The 18207-nt window shown below is 42.5% G+C and overlaps 2 pseudogenes; both read left to right on the top strand.

Annotated features, from left to right (window-relative positions):
* The first annotated feature begins 364 nt into the window (after positions 1 to 364).
* LOC147825212 (small nucleolar RNA SNORA70) lies at positions 365 to 471 on the top strand (annotated as a pseudogene).
* A 62-nt stretch (positions 472 to 533) lies between these two features.
* Positions 534 to 838, top strand: LOC147825211 (ribosomal protein uL16-like; annotated as a pseudogene).
* Positions 839 to 18207: the final 17369 nt, after the last annotated feature.

The following is an 18207-nucleotide window of genomic DNA, read 5'->3' as shown; positions in this document are numbered from 1 at the left end:
AAAAAACACCCTCACACACTATCTTGCCTATAACTTGAAAGTACCTAACTATCCTGCGGTACTTACTGGCAGAGACTCCAGCTGAGAAGACTAAGGTCAGGGAAATTCCAGCTTGTTCTGTCCCAGCTGGCTGAGTCCCATGTCTCTGACTTGCACTGCCCTCTAGGGCCTGAAGGGTTGGTGGGGAGGCTCCAGAGCCCTACCTACTCAGCCACCTCCTTGGTGCTTCTTCAAATCATCCTATTGGAGATGATCTAAAAGAAAGGGATCCCTGGGGTCAGGAATTTAGTTCAGTGGTTCTGCCATCTGCCTCAGAAGCACAAGGACCCAAGTTCAATCCCTGGTACCAAAAAAGAAAGAAAGAAGGAAAGAAAGAAAGAAAGGGGTCCCTGGCTGCAAACAGCAACCTCCTCAATAGTGTACACAGCCTGTTGCTTTTATGGGCTGCCCTAAGGGACCTTGGAGACACTGCTTCTGAGTGGATGCTCATGTATCTTACCTCATGCTTTCCCCAAACTAGGCTCCAGACAGGCATGTGGGGTGCCTTTGGGAAGCTCCAGGGCACAGTAGTGAGGGTTCACATTGGGCAAGTCATCATGTCTATCTCCATCAAGTTGCAGAACAAGAAACATGTGATCAAAGCCCTATGTAGGGCCAAGTTCAAGTTCCCTGGCCACCAGAAGGTCCACATCTCAAAGAAGTGGGGCTTCACCAAGTTCAATGTGAAAGAATTTGAAGACTTGGTAGCCAAAAAGTGCCTCAAACTTGATGGCTGTGAGGGGATAAATACATCCCGAATCATGGTCCCCTGGACAAGTGGTGGGCCTTGAACTCCTGAAGGTTTCCACTGTGCTGTCCCTCCCTTCATGACAAATTCATCAAGAAATCTTATCTTTGGGCTGGGGATTTAACTCAGTGGTTCCGCCGCCAGCCTCACAAGCACAAGGTCCCAAGTTCGATTCCCCGTACCCAAAAAAAAGAAAAGAAAAGAAAGAAAGAAATCTCATCTCTGCCCTCCCAAAACAGAAGTCCTTGAAAGTCAAGAAGTGAAGAAGGGAAATAGATGGGGGGGGATGCTTTAAAGCCAGCTGCACTTGCGGGGAAGGGCTGTCTTGCTTACTCTGTGCTTACCCTCCTGAGTGTCTTGCTCCCTTAGCTATGCCCATCCAAGGGGACTGGCTGCCTGCTATGGGGCTCATAAACAAGCTGTCCATCTCTCTTTCTTTCTTTTCTTTCTTCCTTCATTTTAAAATATTTTTAAATTTAAATTTTTTTTTTTTTGGTAGCGGGGATTGAACTCGGGACCTTGCACTTGCAAGGCAGGCACCGTAACCACTGAGCTAAATCCCCGGCCCTAAATTTAAATTTTTATTAGTCATGTTTGCAGTACATATTGATTAATAGTACATCTCAATTCTTTTTTTCCTTCCTTCCTTCTTCTTTCCTTTCCACCTTCATTATTTCCTTCCTTCTGCCCTCCTTCCCTTTTTCATTCTCTCTCCGTCTGTCTCTCTCTCTCTCTCTCTCTCTCTCTCTCTCTCTCTCTCTCCCCCTTTCTTCTTTCTCGGCACTGGGGATTGAACCAGACCTTAGCACCGAGCTATAACCCCAGAGCATTTTTATTTTTTTATTTTGGGTCAGGGTCTTGCTAAGTCTCTAAATTGCACAGATGGGACTAGAACTTACGATTCTCCTGCCTCAGCCTCTCAGTGTTGGGATTAGAGGTATACATCACCACAACTGGACTTTTTTCTTTACAATTTATTTATTTATTTTGGTACACAGGATCAAACCCAGGACCTTGTGCTTGCCAGGCAGGTGCTGAAATCACTGAGCTAAATCCCCGGCCCTAAAATTTATTTTTAAAAAAACTTTTTTAATATTTTCTTTTTTTGGTACTGGGGATTGAACTTGGGTCCTTGCGCTTGTGAGGCAGGTGGCAGAACCACTGAGCTAAATCCCCACCCCTCTTTTTTGTTTTTTTGAGACAAGGTCTTGCTATGTAGTCCAGGCTGGCCTTGAACTCACTATGGAGCCCAGGCTGGCCTTGAACTCAAAGCAATCCACCTGCCTCAGCTTCCTGAGTGCTGGGATTATAGGGCTCCACCACCATGCCCAGCTAAAATTTTTATTAGTACACATTTGCAGCATATATAATTACATTCATTCTAGTAAGTTGTTGCATATATATAGCACATCTTAATTTTTTTCACTTCCCCTCCCCTTCCTGTTCTTTTTCATTCATTTATAATCTCAGTCATTTCTCACCTATTTGAACACCTGTTATACAGCAAGCCTTAGGCTTAGCATAGCCTGAGTCCAAAATATGTCATTCTGCATCTTATATCCTCCCAAGCCTTAACCCAGGTCCCTCTTTGATTCACATAGGACTTTCAGTAAACTACCAAGTGTGGCCACCAGTAGGAGGGGCTGCCTGATTAGTCACCTCTTTTTTTTTTTTTTTTTGGTACCAGGGATCAAACTTGGGACCTTGTGCATGCAAGGGAGGCGGCAGAACCACTGAGCAAAATCCCTGGCCCCCTGGTTAGTCATTTCTTTGTTTGTTTTGGGGGTTTTTTTGGCACCAGAGATTGAACTCTGGACCTTGCACTTGTGAGGCAGGCACCGGAACCACTGAGCTAAATCCCTGGCCCTGGTTAGTCATTTCTTAAGGAAACAGCTGTTGTCAGTCCTAGGTTCCAGGAGTCTTTTTGTTGTTGTTTTGTTTGTTTGTTTTGAGACAGAGTCTCTCTGTGTACTTCAGGTTGGCCCTGAACTCACTATGTAGCCCAGGCTGGCCTCAAACTCACAGTGATCCTCCTGCTTCAGCCTCCTGAGTGTTGGGATTACAGGCAGGCGTGGGCCATCACACCACCCTGGCTCCAGGAGTCTTTTAACAAAGTAGCCTGGGTGAATCCTGGCAATATTGATTGGATGAGTTTCTTGCCACTTTTATTTAGAGTGCTTACCATTATATAAATTTATCTTGTTTCTCCCTGGGATAAAAACTGTGTGAGCGCTAAGAATTTGTTCACTGCTACATGCCTGGCAAGAAAAGTAAACATTTGTTACATAAAAATATTCATAATGAGAGAGGGAGGGGAGGGGATGAAAAAAGAATCAAGATGTATTATGAAGGGCTGGGGATTTAGCTCAGTGGTTCCAGTGCCTGCCTTGCAAGCGCAAGGTCCCAAGTTCAATCCCCGGTACCAAAAAAGAAAAAAAAAAAGATGTATTATGTACATGTGCCAACTCCCAAGGTGAATGTAACTGTTACATAATGCAAACTTGTACTAAAAAAATAAAAAATTCAATATTGTTAGATTAGCAATGACTTGTTTTCTGACAGAGGGTATGATCCATCTCAGAGAGTATTCTATATGTGTTCTCCTATTTAATGGAATGTTCTGAATACATCTTTTAGGTCCATTTTTTCGTAACTTGTTAGTCTACCTTTCCTTATTGATTTTTCTAAATGTTCTATCCATTATTGAAAATTGGATATTGAAGTTTTCCACTATTGGTGTATTGTGATTTATTTTTCCTTTAGACCTTTCAGTGATCACTTTATATATTTAGATGCCCTGATATTGAGTGCATATATATTTGTAATTATTATATCTTCTTGTTGAAATTTTGTTTCATTTTGTTTTGTTTTGTTGTGTTTGGTACCTGGGATCGAATTTGGGACCTTGAGCTTTCGAGGCAGGTGGCAGAACCACTGAGCTAAATCCCCGGCCCCAGCTTTTTTTTTTCTCAGTACGGGGATTGAACTCAGGACCTTGCGCTTGCGAGGCACGCATGGTGCCACTGACCTAAATCCCCGGCCCTCTTGTTGAAATTATTATGCAATGGGCTGGAGGTTTAGCTCAGTTGTTCTGCTGCCTGCCTCGAAAGCCCAAGGTCCTGAGTTCAATCCCTGATAACAAAAACAGAAATTATTATGTAATAAAATCTTTGCCTCTTGTGACAAAAATAGTTTATAAAGTTGAGATCAGATCTTGGCACTTAGTAAGTGCTGAAAATTATTATTGTTGCTCTTTTTATTATGTTGCTTTGATCCTTCAATTTTTTATTTTTTTTTTTGGTACCGAGGATCAAACTCAGGTCCTTGTGCTTGCAGGGCAGGTGGAAGAACCACTGAGCTAAATCCCCAGCCCTTCATCCTTCAATATTGATTGCTAGGAGTATCCACACCTCAACCCAAAATTTGATGGTTATTAGGAACCTACTATGCCAGGCACCAAGGGGCCATCCATTCAGTACAGAGTTATTATACTTACTCTGAGGACAGGAGTTCTTACCAGGAGGGCATCACTTACAGGTTTCTGGAACTCAAGTATGTTAGGAGAAGAGTGTGTGTGTGTGTGTGTGTGTAACTGCACCAGTGCACAGCACAATCTGGAAAGAGACTGGTTTTCAGCAGGTTCCCAAAAGGCCCATACTCAACAGAAGTTAAGAAGGGCTAGGGAGAGGGTAGGCTTGCAGAATACTCTTTTAGACAGTTAATTCCAAAATTCTATTTTTTGTTTGTTTTTTGAGGCAGGGTCTTGTCTTGCTATGTAGTCCAGGCTGACCTCAAACTTGCAGTGATCCTCCTGCTTTAGCCTCCCAAATACTGGGATTATAGGCGTGTACCACCACATCTGACCTACCGAAATTCTATTTTGGACTATATGAAAGGAAGCCTGGCTTATTCTTGTTTTGGTAGCCAATGGGATTCTCTATGTAATACAGTAGTTGCCTTGGTCATGCTAGGAGCTATTTAATAGGTCAGAAAGACCTATTTAAAACTTAGGTAAGGAACATCATTCTGGGCACATAGAACTGAACTTTGCCATGCCAGCCAGCCCTAACCACCTTGCTTGTCTGTCTCAAAAGTGGGTGACTCTGGGCCGGGGATTTAACTCAGTGGTTTCGCCGCCTGCTCCACAAGGGCAAGGACCCCAGTTCGATCCCCAGTACAAAAAAAAAAAAAAAAAAAAAAGTGGGTGACTCTCCATCCACCAGCAGGTGGCACTAACCATCTTGACTATGTTTGACAGTAGCCAGGCAGCCAGGTCTTGGAGAACTGGGACTGGCCCCCTAGCAATGCATAGCTATTCCATTCACTAATTCAGCAAGCACTAATTGAACACCTTAGCGCCTTGTCCTATTCTAGGCACTGGAAATTTGACCAAGAACAAGACAAACCAAGTCCTACTTCACAATGTAGGTATTTTAGAGATACGCTGTCAAATATGATAGTCACTAGGCACGAGAGTATTGAACACTTGAAATGTGGCTAGTCCAAATTGAGATGTGCTTGTAAAATAAACAACAATATCAAAGATTTAGTATGTAGGGGTGAGGATTTACCTCAGTGGTTCTGCTGCCTGCCTGGCAAGCGTAAGGTTCCAAGTTCGATCCCTGGTACCAACAACAACAACAAAAAGATTTAGTATGGAAAAAAATTTTAACTAGACAATTAATTTTTCTTCCAGTACTAAGGATTAAACCTAGGGCTTTCATACTGAGCTACATCCCCAGTCCCTTTTGATTTTAAAATTTTGAGACAGAATCTCACTAAATTGCTAAGTGCCCAGGCTGGGCTCAAACTTGGGATCCTCCTGCTTCAGCTCTCCAGAGTCCTGGGATTATACTCCTGTGCTATCACACTGGATTCCAATTAATATTTTAAAATGTTTGTTGGGCAGGATATGGTGATGCATGCCTTTATCCCAGCACTCGAGTCAGGAAGATCCTGTGAGTTCAAGGCCACTTACATAGTACAAATCAGGATGATTTTCTTAAGAAGCACCTTGACTACCTCAGTAGCCTTTTCTGAACAGGTAGGAAAGGCTTTAATGTAGCCTATAAAGGTGTCAGTGAGGACCAACATTTGTCTAACTGCTCCACATGGTGGCATATGGGTAAAGTCTAATTGCTAGTCCTCCAAGGGTATGGCCCCTTCCTATGCACAGGTTCTAATAAAGGAGGTAGTTTGAGCTTGCCCAGGTTATTGTAGGCACAGAGTGGGCAAACTTTGCAGGCCTGTTGGCTAGCTGCCACTAGTCCTAGTCCTATGAAAATTCAAGTGACCATCTCTTCCCATATGGAAGGAATCATGAAATGTTTTTATAGCCTTTCACTGTGTCCCTTGAGGAAGGATCAGATTATTTTTTTAAATACCACCAGAGTCCTTTTTAAATTCCCCCTTGTTCTGAGGCCCTTTTATCTTCCAGGAAAGTATAGACTGGTTTAAATTCTTCCTCAGGAACTGGGAATAAGGCTAGAGCCTTTTTTTTTTTTTTTTTGGTACCAGGGATCGACCTCAGGACCTTGCACTCATGAGGCAGGCAGCAGCAGCACTGAGCTAAGTCCCCGGCCCAATTTTTTTTTTTTTTTTTTTTTGGTAAAGCCTAGAGTCTTAAAGGGCTATAAAGCTGCCCTTTTGCTTCCCTGTCAGTCTTATTTATTTATTTATTTTTGGTATCGGGGATCGAACTCGGGTCCTTGAGCTTGTGCAGCAGGCAGCGAAACCACTGAGCTAAATCCCTGGCCCTAAAATGTGCTTCTTTTATTTATTTATTTTTTTTTGTGGTACCGGGGATCAAACTCAGATCCTTGTACTTGTGCAGCAGGAGGAGAAACCACTGAGCTAAATCCCCGGCCACCCTGTCAGTCTTTTGCTTTTCCAAGGAGACTTCAGACATGTCTCTTTGGTGCCCTTTACATTGCATAACTAGTCTTCTAGGGAAGATGGTCTGTCTCTAGGAGTTGTTCTGCCTGTGCTTTATAGATGACTGACAAAGCTACTCCATCAGTGAACCACCAGACCTCAGAGTCATGGAGGGGCAGGTCACTGATGTCCTGCCTGCTTGCTTAGGTCTGGGAAATCACTTGTTCATAAGAGTAGCTAACTTCTGGGCCTGTAGGCATCAAAGAAGCAGGGTTAATAGTAATGCAAGTTTTATAATAACCTCAGGGGTGTCTAAGAGCATGGCTGATACTTAGTGAGCCAGTCCCCTATTAATCACAAGTAACCTTTTGCCTCCAGAATAGCTGTGACTCGATGGAGAGTTGGGACTTCTAGTCTCTGTCCCAAAGTTAACTTTGCAGCTTCTGTTAGTACAGCTGCAAAGAATCTCTGATTAGCAGTCCCCTCTACCCCAACTATGGCTGTAGATCCAGAGGAGGGTTTTTAGAGAAGTAAGTAAAAACAGAATGGATTGGCTCACACATGACATCTAAGACTACTCAGGGTTCCTCAGAAGAGATAGTGATGTCTGTGGACATGGACATTACAGGTTTCCCTGGGCCTCTTCAGTCATCAGAGCAGGAAATGAAGGTTCTGGCTGGCCTAACCCCTCTCTGGGAGGAAGATAGTCAAGCCTCCAGTGCTATCATGAGCCAGGCACATTGGCTGCCTCACACTCAGAGCAGGACCCAGGCAGAGGCTTGTTGAGATAATGTGCCCAGTTTGCAGTCTTCTTCCACTTGAAACAGGAAACTCAGTTGTCCTTGGGTTTTCCCTTAGATAATTTGAGTGAATTCAAAGCATTGTCAATTGTGACAGCTATAATCTTAGTCTTTTTCTTTTGTCCTTCCTCTGGGTCCCAATTGCTTAATTTAATTTTATTTTTTTGGTACCAGGGATTGAACTCGGGTCCTTGTGCTTGTGCAGCAGGCAGCGAAACCACTGAGCTAAATCCCCGGCCTAGGATCCCATTGTTAAAGAGAAGGCCATATCCAGCAATTGAGCCATAGGTATCTGTGGGACCATCTGAAGTTTTTGTAGTCTGTTAAATATCTGGGGCTGACTAACAGATGAACTGAGGTCCCACAAAAGCTTCTTCCTCTCTGGAAGATGGATCTGTATTAGAATATATATATTTTTTGGTACTGGGGATTGAACTCGGGTCCTTGCACTTGCTCAGCAGGAGAGAAAATCACTGAGCTAAATCCCTGGCCTATATTAGTATATTTATGAAAGACTTAATACACCTCTTTACCTCCATGGTAAGAGCAGCTAGCATGTCAGACAACACTTAGTCCCCCACTAGCATTACAAGTGGGGGGTCTCAGAACGGGGTCAAACAGAGCATCTTTCTCCTCCTTAGGGACCATTCTTAACACCACAGTTCCTGAATATTTCCTTTAATGGAGAGTCATGAAAGCCTGAACATAAGGCATTTAATTCCACCATGTATGTTTTAAGGAGAAACACTGTAACTGGAGAATAGCCATAGTTTAAAGTACAATCCCTTACCCATCTCTTGCTACCTCCCAGTTTACACTGAACCCAAACCATATTGCAATAGTATATAAACTGTTCCTGTTTTAGATTGCCAGGATTAAACCTCTCCCATTTATCAGGAACATGGCCTAGTGGTGAAGTTGGTGAAATCTGTGTGGTGCTGAAGTCCAAAAGAAGTTTCCAATTGGCTCAGCTTGAGGCCTATAAAGAACAAGAGACAACTAGGTCTTGGCTTCTTAAAATGGCATCCTATGCAGGAGACCGGATGGTCACAAAGCATCCCTTGTAAGACCCTAACAGACTAGACAGATGTCTCTGTCCAAGTGATGCCATTATCATTAAGCACAGAAGAAAGCTCCCTAGGGGTTTTTGTCTCCATATTAGGACCCAGTAACTCAGAGAGAAAGGAGTCAAGCCACTTGTTGGCCTTACCTAGTCCTTTAACTCCTGTGAAGTAAGGAAGGAACTTCCTCAAGCAAAATTCCCTTAGCCTTTTGATCCCCTTGGTGGCTCAACATGCATTTTGGGTCCCTTGAGGACTCTATTTATATTCTGAGGCCCTTAATGGCTCAGATAGTATTTTGAGTGCCTAGATGACTGTACTTAACCAGAATGGAGCCAAGTGGGAAAATTGTCTCTTGCATTTACTTCTCTTGTATTTACTCCAATAGTAAAAGTGTAAAAAATGGGGATGACTTTCCCTTTGTATACTCAATCTCTTTAATCAAATCTTAAATGTGATTTTTATTTTTTTTTTGTACCGGGGATTGAACTTGGGTCCTTGCACTTGCGAAGCAGGCGCCGGAACAGAACCACTGAGCTAAATCCCCAGCCCGATTTATTTGTTCTTGTCTGGCTGTCAGGCATAGGTTTTTAAATTTCCTGCTCTTAAACAAGAAAGAAATCCAGACAGGAAATTATAGTCACAGGTGGGATTTAAAATGGAGAGGAAATGAGTCAGTTAAGCCAGTTTGAACAGGCCCTCCCTGCTGTTGCCCCATTCTGGAAAAAGTCTCAGGTATTTCCTTTTAAAATGGACACTGTTCAGTGGTTCCGGTGCCTGCCTCGAAAGTGCAAGGTCCCAAGTTCGATCCCTGGTACCAAAAAAAAAAAAAAAAAAAAAATGGACACTCTTGTAATCTCAGCACTTGTGAGGCTGAGGCAGAAGGATCACTGTGAGTTCGAGGCCAGCCTGAACTACATAGCAGAGACTCTGTCCCAAAAAATAAATAAATTAATAAAATGCACAAATTATTTTCTTCTGTGTGGGGGAAATAATTCAACTAAAAAAGTTCCTCCCTTTTCTTGCTTTTGTTTTTTGAGATAGGATCTCACTATGTGGTTCAGACTGGCCTTGAACTCACTATGTAGCCCAGGTCGGCCTTGAACTCATGATGATCCTCCTGCCTCAGCCTCCCAAGTGATAGGATTACAGGGATGTGCCACCATATTTCCCTGGTCCCTCCCTCTTCTCCAAAATCAGAAGCTTAGATTGTAAGGCTAGTTACTAAAAAAAGAAAAAGACGGTAGCAGTTCATGTAAACTCACATCTAGCCACACTATGTAAACTCTAAGCCTATTTATTTGGGTCACTCATCTTAGGGTGGGGCATCCTTAATCCTAGCATCACACCCTTAATTCCAGCATCATACCCTTAATTCCATCATCACACCAAAACACAAACCAAGGGAGAAAAAAGCCATTGACAAAACTGGGATAAGTGGAGATTAGGCTAATTTCCAAAAGAAAAGGGCAGCAAACAAACTTGTGGACAACAAGACATGTCACAAGAAAGAAAAAAAGCAAAAATAAAGAAAAATAGTCTATCGCAGGGCTGGGGATTTAGCTCAGTTGTGCCTTGCCTGTCTTGTAAACGCAAGGTCCTGAGTTCGATCACCTGTACTTAAAAAAAAGAAAGTCTAGGGGCCAAGGATTTAGCTCAGTGGTTCCAGCGCCTGCTTTGCAAGCGCAAGGTCCTAAATTCAATCCCCGGTACTGGGGGAAAAAAAAAAAGAAAGAAAGAAAGTCTACTGCAGCTGGAAGAACAAAAGCCATCTCATTCCCTTCCTTTCGACCTCCATGGCCAGAAAAGCAGAAGACAGTTCTTTGTTTATCGTGAGAAGAGCTCCCTGTATTCGGACCTAGGGGAGAGAGTGAGGGAAAGAAGTAGAAAAGAAAAGCCTTAAGCTTTCATGACATTTTAGAGAAAAAAAATTGGGGGAGGGTACCAGAGATGGAACTCGGGACCTTCCGTTTGCGAGACAGGCGGCTGAACCACTGAGCTAAATCCCCGGCCCGGGAAAAATTAAAAGTGCCCCATTTGGTCTTACCTGTTCTCCCCTTGGCTGGCTATGCCAAATAATGTTACCAAGTAGCTTCGTCTGAAAGTAGCTCACCAAATAAACATTATCAGGTTTTGTGGTGCTCACATCTCCTTCTAGAGTTGGATTCTAGATTCCTCTCATCTTGAATAAAGAATTGAATGAAACAAGCAAAACTAGTGACAAAAAAGGTTTTTTTGCTTTTTTTTTTTTTTGAGATAGGGTCTTGCTATGTAGTTCAGGCTGTCCTTGAACTCACTGTGTAACCCAGGCTGGCCTCAAACTCACAGCAATCCTCCTGCCTCAGCCTCCCAAGTGCTGGGATCACAGGTGTGTGTGCCACCACACCCGGCAACAAAGTTTATTTATTTATTTATTTTGGGTACAAGGATTGAATTTGGGACCTTGCACTTGGAGGCAGAGGCAGGCGGTGGAACACTGAACTAAATCCTTGGCCCTATTTATTTTTATTTTATTTTAATTGAATTGAAATCAGGGCCTCGTGCTTGTCAGGCAGGCGCTGTGCTGCTGAGCTACATCCCCAGGCCAACAAAGTTTATTTGAAAAAGTAAAAGTGAAGAGTGAGGGAGAAACTGGCTCTACAGAGCAAGCTTGGGCAAGTAAAAGAGTTTGGAAAAAGCAAGATAAAAGTACACCCTGGGGGACACAGGGCAGGTTACTATAAGGAAAGCCACAATAGCATTGCTTCTTGGCGTCTGTGTACTTTTATGCCATCTACTTTTTTTTTTTGGTACTAGGGTTGAATTTTGGATCTCACGCTTGCCAGGCAGGCACTGTGGCACTGAGCTAAATCCCCGGCCCTGCCACCTACCTCTTGAGGGAACCCTTGAGAATGTCTACATACAGGTCTGGGTTCCCACACGTCTCTCCCCAGACAGTCTAAACCATGCCCTATCTCCTATCTCACTAGCACTCCAGAAGCTGAGGCTGGAGAATTGGCTCAAATTCAAGGCCAGCTTGGCCTACATAGAGAGTTCAAAGTCAGCCAGAACTACATAGTAAGACCCTGTCTCAAAAAACCAGAACTAAGGAAACAAATAAACAAAAATAATAAAAGGGCTGGGGATGTATTTCAGAGCAAAATCCCTGGGTTCAACCTCTCATACCATAAAAAATGAATAAAAGGGCTGGGGATTTAGCTCAGTAGCACTGCCCCTGCCTGGCAAGTGCAAGGTCCTGAGTTTGATTCCCAGTTACACACACACACACACACACACACACACACACAAAGAATAAAATAAAGACAATAAAATAAAAAAGATATGGCATAACTCTCCATATGGGTGTGCAGGTTCAATGTAATGCCTCTCAGAATCTCAGCTGAATCCATTACAGAGAGTGACATACCGTATTGATTCCAAAATTCACATGGGAGCCGGGCGGAGTGGTACACACTTGTAATCCCAGGACTCTGGAGGGTAAGGCAGGAGGATCACCACAAGTTTGAAACAAGTCTGGGCTACATAGTGAGTTGAAGGCCAGCCCGAACTACAAAGCGAGACCCTGTTTCAAAAAACAAAACAAAATAAAATTCACATGAGATTGCAGATATCCAGAATAGCCAAAATAAGTCATATGGGATGACAAATTTTTTTTTTTGGTACCAGGGATCAAACTCAGGACCTTGCACTTGCGAGGCAGGTGGCAGAACCACTGAGCTAAATCCCAGCCCCTGGAATGACAAAATTATAAGACTCACATCTCTTTTTTTTTTGGTACCAGGGATCGAACTTGGGTCTTTCTGTTTGCGCAGCAGGTGGTGAAACCACTGGGCTAAATCCTCAGGCCAGGATTCATACTTCTTGATTTCAAAACTTACTATAGGGCCAGGGATTTAGCTCAATGGTTCCGGTACCTCCCACGCAAGCACAAAGACCCAAGTTTGATCCCCGGTAACCCCCCCCCCCAAAAAAAACTTACTATAAAATAATAGTAACCAAAATAGTATGCAATAAACATCAATGGAATAAATATCTGAGAGTACAGAATAAGCCCTTTTATAATTAATAGATTTTCTACAAAGGTGCTAAGACTATCCAATGGGGAAAGAACAGTTTGTCCACAAACAGTCCTGGGACAACAGGATAAATGTAGGCAAAATAGTGAAATTGGATTCTTACCTCACATCACATACAAAAATAAACTCAAAATAGATGAAAGACCTAACTGTAATGCCTAAAAATATAAGATTCTTAAACTGTTACTTTTTTCATGTAAGGGGTAAGGGAGATGCACCTGCCTGGCAAACATGAGGCCCTGAGTTCAATTCCTAGTTTCACAAAAAAGGAGTATGGGAGATGGAACATCATTATCATGCCAATTGAAACTGTTTGGAAGGGGGTTTTTTGGGGGTTTTTTTTTTTTTTTGGTACTGGAGATCAAACTCAGGACCTTGCAAGGCAGGCAGCGGAACTAATGAGCTAAATCCCCGGCCCAGAAATTTTTTTTTTTTTAGACAGGGTTTCCCCGTGTAGTTCAGGATGGCCTTGAACATACCACTGGCACCTACCAGGGTAAAGATCTGGAAGGAACTGGGCCCTGTTGTTGACACCCTCAAAGTCCTTAAACCTCAAGAGTTCATAATCAACACTGCCCACTTCCTAAAGACTCTTCAAAAGTAGAGGCAGAGTTAGGTGTAGTGGTGCATGCCTGTAATCTCAGCACTCTGGGATGCTAGGAGGATTGTTAAGTTCCAACTCAGCCTGGGCAACTTAGTGATTTAGGGAGAACCTGTCTCAAAATAATAATAATAAAATAATAAAAGGACTGGTGTGATAGTTAACTGCTTGTGTCAGTTTGAGTAAGAAACACCCAACTAAATTGGCTCAGCATAGTTCTGGGTATAGAAGACCCACCCTAGGGATGATTGTCATCAGAATGGTATAAAAGGGAAATGAAGAAGGAAGGCTCGCTTCTGTTTCTCTGGAGGAGCTCCAGTCTTCACCTACACCTTGGATGTCATGTCCTGGCTTCCAGCACAGATCCTTCAGCCTCCAGTACAGACCCTTCAGCCTTTTATTGAGGACCTTTCAGACTCCTGATACAGACTCCCATGGGACACTACAGTGAGCTCCAGGCCTATGACTGGATCCTTTAGATCTCCAGTGTGCACACAGACCTTTCGCAGTTTTCCACACCTGACTTTGTGGGTGGTCATTGTAAGACAATCGTGTAAATTCTTATGTATTTGTATATCTTGCATTAAATCTGTTCTCTAGCACTGACTGATAGAGCTGGGGATGTAGCTCAGTGTGAAGGCCCTGGGTTCAGTCCCCAGTCCCTCAACATCACATACATACAAACAGAGACAGTCATGATTTCAGCTCCACCATTTCTGTGGAGACACAGTAGCTATCAGTCAAGCAGCTGCTTCTCTGGAAATCTTCCCAACCTGTCACCATGACAGCTGTGGCTGTCCTAAATGCTCAGAAGTCTCCAGGAGACATCTTCCTTGGCTACAGTAGGTTTAAAACTCAGACCCATCCCAGATGACCCCTCCCTACCCTGCCCTTCCTCTATCGTTACTGTGAAGGGCTGGGGATTTAGCTCAGTGGTTTCGCCACCTGCTGCACAAGGACCTGAGTTTGATTCCTGGTACCAAAAAAAAAATTACTGTGAAGGTTGACAAGCAGGTCTGCAAAAATGTACAGAATTATGCATGGCAGGCTGCTGCTGCTCTGTAGAAGGAGGGCTCCCTCCACTGTACCCCACTGTGCTACAGTCTTGTTCAGGGGGTCCCCTAAATCCAGCTCAGATTTCTTTCTCAGGTAGTATGGGGAGAGCAGGTCACATTAAAGGGAGCTGATGGCACTCAAGGATGCCAGCCCTGTGGAGTTCCAGACAGCATTGGCAGCAGCCACAGAAATTGGTGGTAACTAATAGCAAAGACCAGACACCTACAGTGACTCACAGAAGGCCCCAGAGAGGCAGCAGAAGTTTCTGAAAGAGTTCCAGAAAGCTCGACAAAGGGGTTAAGGGCCTCAGCTGCTGAGAAACTGATAGGGATGGTGAGGAGCTGTGGAGAGTTGTTCACACCAAGAGCTGTGGAGAGTCATTCATTCTAGGAGCTGTAGAGAGTCATTCACACCAGGAGCCGTTGAGCTATTAACACTAGGCTCTGTGGAGAGTCATTCACTTTAGCAGCTGTGGAGAGTCATTCACATGAGGACCTGTGGAGAATTGTTAACACTAGGAGATGCAGAGAATTATTCACACCAGAAACCATGAAGTATCATTCACACAAAGCCCAGAGCTGCTAAAGGAGCTGCATTTTGCCAATTTGTGATTTCCACCAGAATTGAGCCAAAGAACTCCAGATGTTTGGAAACAGTATTATTTTTATTTTTTTATTTTTTTGGTACCAAGGATCGAACTCAGGACCTTGTGCTTGCAAGGCAAGTGCCAGCACCACTGAGCTAAATCCCCGGCCCTTTAATTTTTAAAAATTCTTTTAATTTTTATTAGTACATGTTTGAGGTACATAATGATTACATTCATCATGGGAAGTTGGTGTGTACACAACACATCTTAATTCCTTATATATCCTCTTTGCTTGGTAACAGTTTTATGACAGAAAAGGGCTGAAGATAGTAAAAACAACAAAACAGAAAGCAGATTGATCATTTCAAAGTTATTCTCCTTGTAAGGCATGAATAGGGAGAAAGAGCAATAGAAAATTAAAAAAAAAAAGAGCAATAGAAAATATAACTGATTCATTAACATCAAGTTACTTTAAATCACCTTTATGAGGGCCAGGGCCCCAAGTTCAATCCCCAGTACCAAAAAAAAAATTACCTTCTTGTGTAAGAATTAAGGGAGATGGAACTTTGTTATCATGCCAACTGAATGTGGGATTTTTTTTTTGAGACACAGTGTTGCTGTGTAGTTCAGACTGGCTTTGAGTTCACTATGTAGCCCAAGCTGGGCTTGAATTTATGTTAATTCTCCTGCCTCAGTCTCACAAGTGCTGGTGTTACACGTGTAACAACACACCTGAGTTTGTTTGAGAATTTTTGCTATTGTCTCTGTAATCCTTTTTTTTTACTGTAATCCTAATTTCTTTTCTTTTTTTCTTTTTTGGTACTGGGGATTGAACTCGGGTCCTTGCACTTGTGAAGCAAGTGACAGAACCATTGAGCTAAATCCCCAGCCTTGCAATCCTAATTTCTTGAAAGATCAGATTAACTGTTTAGTTTCAGTTTGTAATATAGAACTTTAATTAAGAGTGATTCCACTTTTGCCAGATGTAGTGGCACACACCTCAAAAAAATACAAACAAATAAACAAAACAAGAGTGATTTCACTATTTATTTATTTTGGGGTTTTTTGAGGCAGGGTCTCACTATGTAGTCCAGGCTGACCTTGAACTCACTATGTAGCCCAGGCTGGCCTCAAACTCAAAATGATCCTCTTGCCTCAGCCTCCTGAGTGCTGGGATCACAGGCATGTGCCGCCATGCCTAGATCCTTTTATTTTTAGTCCAATCTGTTGGGGCCTGGTGCAGGGATTTAGTCTACAACAATGGCCTCCTGTAATTTTTATTTAATATGGTTATGGTTTAATTTACACCTACCATGCTATTTTTCTCATTGTTCCATTTATTCTATATCCTCTATTTCCCTTTTTTGCCCTGTGATTTTTTTTCCGTGGTGTTTCTAGGGATCGAATTCATCTTGTTTATACTAGGCAAGAGCTCTGCCACTGAGCTGCACTCCTAACCCTCTCTATTCTTCTGGTGCTTCTTCCAGTGTAAATCTGTTTTTGATAATTTTTTTCAGCTTTATGTGCCTGAAAGAATGTATTTGCCTTTGTGTTCTCTCCCTCCCTCCCTCCCTTCCTTCCTCTTTCCAGTGCTAGGGATTGAACTCAGGGATACATGCTAGGCAAGTGCTATACCACGGAGCTACACCCCCAGCATAGCCTTTGTATTTTATTTCATTTGGCACTAGTGGGGACTGAATCCAGGGCCTCTTGCACACTAATCAAGTGCTCTACTACTGAGCAATACCCCTCAGCTTTTCCTTTTTTTTTTTTTGAAAAGGATAAAGCCTTTATTTAAAGCTAGCTCCAAAGAGATGGAGGGGCCTCATATTGCTCAAGACACCATCTCCTTGCTTTTGTCTTTTTAAAAAATTTATATATTAATTGGTACATTTTAGGTATACAATACATTTACACTTATCATTGGGTGTTTGTACCTGAACATGATGTATCTTAGTTCTTATTTTTTCCCCCATTACCTGTGCACCCTTCACCCCGACCACCCTTCCCTATTTACATAAACTTTGTTTCCATTTTTTTTTCTTTCTCATAATTTTTCCTTTCCCTTCTTCCCTTTCCCCTTCCCCTCCCGCCACCCCTAAACCTTTGGACCTTTTCCTATTTCAAATGATCAATTATTTGTTTTAATCATTTTCATCCTTATTTACACTTTCAGTTTCTCACACTAGAGAAACTATTCGGTATTTACACGTGTGTCCTATTTATTTCACTTAAGAGTATGGCCTCAATGTGCATCCATTTAGCTATAAATGACTCTAGTTTCTCATTCTTTATGGCTGAGTAGTACTCCATTTTATAAAAAAACCACATCTTCTTTATCCAGTTTCCAGTTGATGGGCACTTGGGCTGTTTCCAAACTTTAGCTATTACAAACTGTGTTGCTATAAACATAGGTGCACATATATCGCTGTGGTACGATTCTTTTAATTCTTTGGGGAAGATACGCAGTAGGGGAATAGCTGGGTCAAATGGGACCTCTAGTCCTAGTTCTTTGAGGTATCTCCATACGGATTTCCACAGTGGTTGCACCAGTCTGCATTCCCACCAACAATGGAGAAGGGTTCCTTTCTCTCCACACCCTTGCCAGCATTTGTTATTGGTTGATTTCTTGATAGCAGCCATTCTTTGTGGGGTGAGGTGGAATCTCAGTGTTGTTTTCATCTGCATCTCTCGAATGACCAGTGATGTTGAACATTTTTTCATATGTTTATTTGCTGTTTTTACTTCTTTGTCTGAGAAATGTCTGTTCATTTCAGGTGCCCATTTTTGAATTGGGTCTTTGAATTTGGGGGGTTTGATTTTTTTCAATTCTTTATATATTCTAGATAGTAGACCTTTGTCTGAGGTACAGCTGCTAAAAATTTCTTCCCATATTGTAGGTTGTCTCTTAGCTCTGTTGGTAGTTTCTCTTGCAGTGCAGAAGCTTTTTAATACGATGAGATCCCAGTTGTTGATTCTTTGTGTTAGCTCCCATGCTACTGAAGATTTGTTCATAAAGTCTTTTCCTATGCCAATGTCAATGAGAGTTCTACCTAACTTATGTTCCAACCTTGCTTTTGTTTTTATTAAAAATATTTTTGCTGAATGGCCAAAAATATTTTTTGCTGAGTATATAATTTTAGGTTGACATTTGTTGTTTTCATGCTTTAAAGATGTTACTCCTTCTAGGTGTGGTGGCGCATGCTTGTAATTCCAGCAGTCAGGAGGCTGAGGCAGGAGCATCAGTGTGAGTTCCAGGGCAGCCAAGCTACATAGCAAATTCAAGGCCAGCCTGAACTATACAGCCAAGACTCTGTCTCATACAAAACAAAACAAAATAACAAAAAAAGAGTCTAATAAAATGAA

The sequence above is a fragment of the Heterocephalus glaber genome, unplaced genomic scaffold (genome assembly GCF_053883595.1).
Source record: "Heterocephalus glaber isolate CG9 unplaced genomic scaffold, H.glaber_assembly_v1.0 deba00001504, whole genome shotgun sequence".
In the NCBI taxonomy this organism is placed as follows: domain Eukaryota; kingdom Metazoa; phylum Chordata; class Mammalia; order Rodentia; family Bathyergidae; genus Heterocephalus; species Heterocephalus glaber.
Note: the sequence above shows the minus strand (reverse complement) of the source record. Positions and strands in the feature narration are given on the sequence as shown.